The sequence below is a fragment of the Castor canadensis genome, chromosome 16 (assembly GCF_047511655.1).
Source record: "Castor canadensis chromosome 16, mCasCan1.hap1v2, whole genome shotgun sequence".
In the NCBI taxonomy this organism is placed as follows: domain Eukaryota; kingdom Metazoa; phylum Chordata; class Mammalia; order Rodentia; family Castoridae; genus Castor; species Castor canadensis.
The window spans coordinates 85,603,857-85,611,097 of NC_133401.1; positions in this window are offsets into that span (position 1 = coordinate 85,603,857).

Below are 7,241 nucleotides of genomic sequence, written 5' to 3' on the forward strand. Positions count from 1 at the left end.
CTTTCCTAATACGTCAAATGGAACAAAAATATTCACCCTTCCCAGCTCACAGGCGTGTGGCGGAATTAATAATTATTATATCATATATGTATATATGATACAATAATTATTATATTATCAATATGCAGGTATTTTGGAAATGTGACGTAAGTTGTTCAAATGGGTCCCAATTAATTAGACATGTGATTATGCATGCACTTCATATCCCTAGAAAACTAGAATTGGGAGGTATTTGGGACTTGGTGAAGTTCAACGGGCTTACGTGAGATATTAGCAGACGAGGGGCAGACACAACACAAGATGCATCCAAGACCAAACACAGGGCGCGGCTTGGACTAGAAGCCGGCTCTCCTAAGCCCAGCCTTCTTCTCACTGATGCATTATCTCTCCGAATGACTCTGTGCAATGGCTCACGCTGTGTGCGCAGGGACAGCATCTCAAGGTTGTAACATCTTTGCATAACCGAGATTAATGACATTCCCGGTGGAGGTGGCCTGGATGTCAACAACCTCTCTAATTTGCCAGGACAATTCAACCTCCAGAAACTCCAGCCAGAGGTATCTATCTTGGAATTTTTAACATCAAATCTGCTCATTCTATCACTTTCACCCAAAAGGCATACATTTGTAATTTGGTTAGTTAGTTAGTTTTGAAATAGTGTCTCACTATGTAGCCCAGGTTAGACTTGAACTAGCGATCCTTCTTCAGCCTCCAGAGTGCTGAGATTACAGGTATGTGACACCATACCCAGCAACCAAAAGAACTTTTTTTTTTTTGCCTTTTCTTTTTTGGTGCTGGCTATCAAACCTAGGACCTCATGCATGGTAGGCAAGTGCTCTATCACTGAACTATATCCCAGTCCCAAAAGGACTTTTAAAAAATTTTTTTTAAGCCTAGAGGACCCAGCTTTTCACCCTTTCCCTCTAAAAGTTCTTACACAGGCGATCACAAAGGCTGGCATCCTGCCTGCAAGAAAAGCTGCACTCTGGCTAGCTGCTCCAAGAAAAGCGTTAGCAAAGGCATCCTGCTTCATTACTGCAGAGGCAAAAGACCTCAGAATCCCATCCCTCCCAGGTAAGTGTTTAAAATGCACTTGTACGGCACACAATGCCTTCCCTGGCAAAGAGCCGTTTGCATTTTTAAAGGTAAGCTGTATGTCTGACACTGTAAATGGTGGTGAAGGTATTTCAAATTATCTTCCGCTTGCTTACCATGTTAACCAAGAGAGTCCATAACGAGCAAGAGGGTTCTGTCTTCATCAGAAAAGCAGCTTCAGTGAGCACTGCACCATCCTGCACTGTTGTCTGCTCAAAGTTTTATGTTTTCCAAACGCAAGATAGGCATAAAATAACTTCTATGCAGTGTGCTGAGGGAAATATTAAGAAAAATCACCACGATGCAGTCCACCAGCGGTGTTCTCGTTTTTCTTCTTCTCAGATATTTAGATAGACTTGGTTTTATAAGTCACATAAAAGAACAGTGGTCCACGGTGTGTGACTGCTGGTCAGGACTAGAATCCATTGTGTCAGCCACACTAATGCCTCAGTGGCCAGAACCCTGTCCTCACTACGTGGGGCTTAGGCGGCTGGCGGAAGGCCACACAGTTTGGAAGTGGCAGAGCTGGGATTTAAACCTAGGTCGTCTTGCCTCCTCCACTACACCCTCCGCCTCACTCTTGCAAGTTGTTAGAAGCCTCCAAAACCTCAATGTGTGTAGTAGAGGAACGGAAGAACAGCAAGCGACGACAAAAGCACGTCTCTGTCACCTTCCTACCTTAGAACTTCCGTCTGTAATGTAAGGCCAGTGACTCACAGGCTGAGAAGGACGCCTCTGGAATTCGAGGAGTGAGCTGCAGAGATCGGGAGCTCCAGCTCTGACCCCAGTGCACTAGGGTTCAAGCCCTGGCTGAGCCATTTGCCACTCAGCTGAGGGACCTGATTTATCCTCTGTGAACCCCATTTCCTTCTCTATAAAATCATCCTGACATGTTTCAATGTTACAGTAGGTGCCGGGCACGTGGTGAGGCACAGTCTGCAGAGTCCTTGATACAGTTCCCAGGAAATTGTTGCATGCTTGATACATGTTATCTTTTTATGGGAACTTCTGCCGTGAGGTTGCCATATAAAAATAAAAGACAGATTTTTTGTAAAACAGAACAAAACTCGCAGTTCCTGGTTTAACGGGTTTTGTTGGTTCCTAATGGCTCTATCTTTTGATTTAAGACAGCCCTAAAAACAAACAGTGGATCTCAAGCACGGGGTTTCTATTTTCAAAGCCAGATGCTCCTTTTCTGGGCTCCGCAAACACTAAAGTCTGGTCTGACAGCCCCAAATAAAACCCACTTGTTCTCCTGCCAGTTGAACTAGGAAATTACTGGTGCTCAGAGCACACAGAGTTCCTAGAACTTCTAATTAGTATGCCAGCCTCTATCTGCACCTCCTACACGTTCTTATTTTTGCATAATAAACTTTTAACCCTCATTTACCTGATTTCCAAACTCTTCTTTTAAAAAATTGTCCTTACTAGGATTGCTGAAAATAAAATAGCAGCCTGGCCACATGCAGAACAGTAGGGCCACTGCTGGTGGGATCTCCTGCCCAGGGAAGCCCTCTGTTAGACCTTCAGTCTTTCTGCTTATGTCATAGTTCAAGAGAAAACACAGGTGGCCCTGAGAACTATGTTAGACTGTTTTTCGTGACTGTAACAAAATACTGGAGACAGGCTAACTTTCAAAATAAATGGGGCTTATTTAGTTCACACTTGTGGGTGCTGGAATTCCAGCATTGCCCTGGCAAGCACCCCTGGGTTGTATCCATCCCTTCATGGAGGATGGCAGTGGTGGGTACACATGTGAGAAGACAGACGGCATCACAAAACAGGAACATGAGAGTGACCAGGGCTGGCTTTCATAACTCACTCTCAGGCTAGCACAGGCGTCCTGTGAGAGCCTCCTTAATCCCTTCTAAGGACAGCTCCCCCAACTGACCCCAGGACCTCCCTCCAGGCTCCACCACCCAGAGACCCTGCCTCCCACCATGCCACACTGAGAACCAAGTCTCCCACAAGTGAACCTCTGAGTGACACGTGACCACATACAAGCCATAGTTGCGCCTTAACACACCTACCTTGGAACTAAGGAGGATGGAGGGATTTGAGCAGGGAGGTGGGACAGGAGAACAAGGCTATGGCTCACATTGATCCTTGAACCCATTAGGGCTGGTGGCATGGCTCAAGTGGTAGAGATCTTGCCTCGCAAGCACGAGGCCCTGAGTTCAAACCCCAGTACTGCAAACTAGGACAAGTATTTACAGGAGCTTTTGCCAAATATCCCCCCCAGGACTGGGTCCTGATCGAGTTGCTTCCAGGCAACTTCCCAGTCAAATACCTTCTCAGTCAAGCTTGGCTGTCCTCTCTCAACAGTGGGAAGTCTCAGGATTTCACAGTCAATGGCAAGGGACATGTGTGAGTTGTTTATGGTAGAGGAACTCATGGACGTTTTATGCAACCCACATTGGGAAATGCTGGATTCCATTCTGTGGTAGAAGTAGAACAAGAATAGAATGTGGGAACACTTTTAAAAAGTAAGACAAAAGATACAGGAAGGAGATCTCATCTTTAATCTATAAAGCCCAACATTTTACCTGGTTGAGGAAATAGACCACTAAGGTCAGAGGCAGGGTCTGAGATAAAGCCCATGCAGCCTATAGCAGAGTCCAGCAGGAGACACGGGAGACAGCATACAAGGTACCAGTGATACATGCTGATGTTACTAATTCATTTTCCCTTCTTCCTCTCTTTCCCCGAAGAACTTAAGTAGGCGGGTTAATTTTCTAGGGCTGCCATGACAGAGAGCTCAAACCACTGCAGTTTATTGTCTCAGAATTCTAAGGTTGGAGACCTTTCCTCACCAGGTGTTGGTGGCTCACTCCTATAACCCTAGCTACTCAGGAGACAGAGAGCACAGCCAATCCCGACAAATGGTTCACAAGACCCTGTCCTGAAAATACTCAACACTGAAAAGGGCTGGCCGAGTGGGTCAAGTGGTAGAGTGCCTGCTGGTGGGGTTAGGTTCTTCTGAGGCCTCTCTCCTTGGGTTGCAGACGGCTGTCCTCAGTTTCTTCACATGGTCGTCTGTCTGTGTCTTACAAGGACACCAGTCGTGATGCATTTGCACTCCTCTGGATGACCTCATTTTAACTTGACCTCTTTTAAAGGCCTTATCTCCAAATGCAATCAGGTTCTGAGGTGGTGGCCATTAGGACTTCAATATAGGATTTTTGGGAGAAGGAAGAAGTGTTGGAAACGGCACAATTCAGCCCCTGAGTCAGAGCGTAACTCCTCTCAGCAGTCTCCTGAAAGAGTGAGGAGTTCCCGTGGGCCCTGCTAAACTTCCTACATTACAAAACCAAAGATGAAAAACTAAAGCCCTCTGCCCAGCTACCTGCCACCTCCATTCTTTGCCCATTCCACTCCATCTTAGCTCTGTCTCTGTCTTTCCCAAACCAATAGAGTCCCTGTGACTCAGGTCTTTTTAGGCTGTCTCCCTTTTCCTTGAGGAGAGCTGCAGGGGCTGGTGCCTCTCTGCAGGCACCCAGTGCCCATCCTTAGAGCCCTTGGAACACCCTGCCCCTCTTTCCAGACCCCCTAACTTCCCTGGCTACCCAGGATCTCCCACCACATCACAAATTTAAAAACCAGAGAGTGAATCTCAAAGATCTCTGATAGGAGCCATCTTCTTTCACAACTAGACAGAAGAAGGATTCACAATGGGATGACCATCCACAGGGCTGGGTATGGCACGTGACACAGCCAGGGCCATTGTCCTCAAACTGTGCAGAATGTACTTTGCCAGCGTGCCTTAGAAATGGGACTGACTGGAGGACAAGGCCAGGTGTTTGCTTTCTGAGATAGAAAGGAAAGTTTTTTTTTTTCCTTTTTAATTACCTTGTTATGTGATAAAGTCATAAGGTGAAAGAAGAGTGTGAAAAGTTGCTTTTTTATCTGCCTGACCTCCTGATAGCCTATGTTTTAGGGACAGATAACTTCCTAATGAGACTTTTTACAATAAAGCTTTCATTGCTTTGAAAGCATATTAACTTTCCCAGTTCTTCCGGGCAGATCAAACGGACCCTGCAGTTACAGTTACAATATCCTAAACATTTAGCTTCCCTGTAATAATGGGTAAGAACCTTAGCATTGCCACAGGCCAAAACTATATTATTTGAAATGAAACCTCTCATAAATATCCAACTAGGAAGTCACTACCTATCAACTGCTGTTATATAAACAGGACAGAGCTAAATTTCCTATGTGCCAATATGGGAGCTGCCACAAAGAATGATTCTGTGCCCAGTGCTCACAAATTAAACACGCTCATGCTCGGTCAGCCAATTCTGAGAAGCCAAGTTTGGTGTAGGTAGCCATGGAGAGGAGGGCCTGAGTAAGGAGGCCTGGTAAGGCCTGAATTCCTTGCACGGTTAGCCTTTGCTCAGCCTGCCTGGCTTTCTCCTGGGCAGTGTGAGCTGTGACCAAATCTGTTGAAAGAACACCACAGCACCCAGCAGCTCACATCCTGCTTCGTGTCCACAGCTTTTTCGGCACCTGTGACAGTCAAGCTCTGGACTCTAGTGCCAAATGTCTCTCCCGAGCAGCTACGCTGCTCTCCTGCTGCTCTGAACCCTCAGGGACTCGCCCATGTTCTATTCAGCATCAGAAATGCTGACAGAGGTCCGCGGACCTTGCAGACGTTGCTCCTAGCAGCATGAAGTCATCAGGAGAACGCACTTGCAAGAGCAAGCCTCACTTAGGACTGACCTCACGTCTGCTCCAGGGCTGGAACTCGATGGTCACTTAATGAATGTGACCTGGGTCATCTGAGAGCAAGACATGTTCCCCTTTTCAAGTGTAAGATTTTTAAGTAGGGAAGTACCATGGCTCTGGTTTTAGATGGTTACGTGAACGCGACAGTCACCCCGGACCTGTGAGGGGTCTGTCTCACGATCCACAGAGGATTCCCGAAAGCCATGGATGGTATCAAACCCTACACGTATGTACTGTGATGAAATTTAAGACTAACAGCATCACACTGTGGTAAAAGCTATGTGACTATGATCTCTCTATCCTCCCTCTCTTTCCTCTCCATATATTCATTTCTTTAATATTTTCTGCCCACAGGTAGCTGAACCTACAGAAAGTGAGACCGCAGATCAGGAGGGACTTAGCAAACACACAAAAAAAGTGAATACTGACCAGAGCCAAAGGGCCCAGACTTGGCAGCTCTAAATGAAGACTGCATTACAGTAACAGCAGCCAACACCAATGTCGTCATTCCTATGATGTGCCGGGCCCTATTGAAAAAGCTTCTCTTACACCAACTCATTTACTCCTCACAGTAACCTAAGACAGGGACCATTACCCTCATGTCAAGGTGAACAAACGGAGACCCCGAGAGGACAAGCCACCTCCCAAGGTCACGTGAGTAGTTAGCGGCAGAGGTGGAATGCCAACAAGTTGGTTTCCAACTCCAGCAAATTATTTCCCGTGCATTCCTCCCTCCCTTCCCATCTGCCCATCCCCCCAGTGAGGTAGAGGCCGTCATGGTGCCTCCCACTGCTCTGCCTCCCCTGATTTCACCTAGCATTGGCCTCACTTCTCTGCTCACCAGAACCTACCTAAACTCTCTCACCCCCATGGGATCTCAGAGTCACCTTATTGTTTTGAATTGCTTCGTGGATGGTCCGTGCTAAGATGACTCACTCATTCTTTCAGCAAACATATACTGAGTACCCACTATGTGTGAGGTGCTGTGCTAAGTGCAGGGGAAAGAGTGGTGAACAGACCAGCAAGGTCCTTCTTGCCATCAAGGAGAAGGGAGGCCACAGAAAAACCAGCATGTTGATGAATTGAATGATTGCAGATCCTGATGACTGTCATTAAGGAAATAAAGAAGACTGCACCTGTAGAAATATGACCCAAAGGAAATGTTTCTGTAGTGTTGCAAATTGTAGGTGCAATAGCAGACCACATAGGGAACACATTTTGGGGAAGGGTGATCTTTCCACTGGCCCTGTAAATATACCAGCTTCGTCGTAAAAAGCACATCTGATCTCATTCCACAGCCTAGAACCCTTCAGTGGTTGCTCTCAGCCTTCGGGGTAAAGGACAAAAAGCCTTATGCACAGCTCATGAGGCACTTCAAGGTCTACCTCCTGCTCACCTTCCAGGCTCAGCCTTACGTCAGT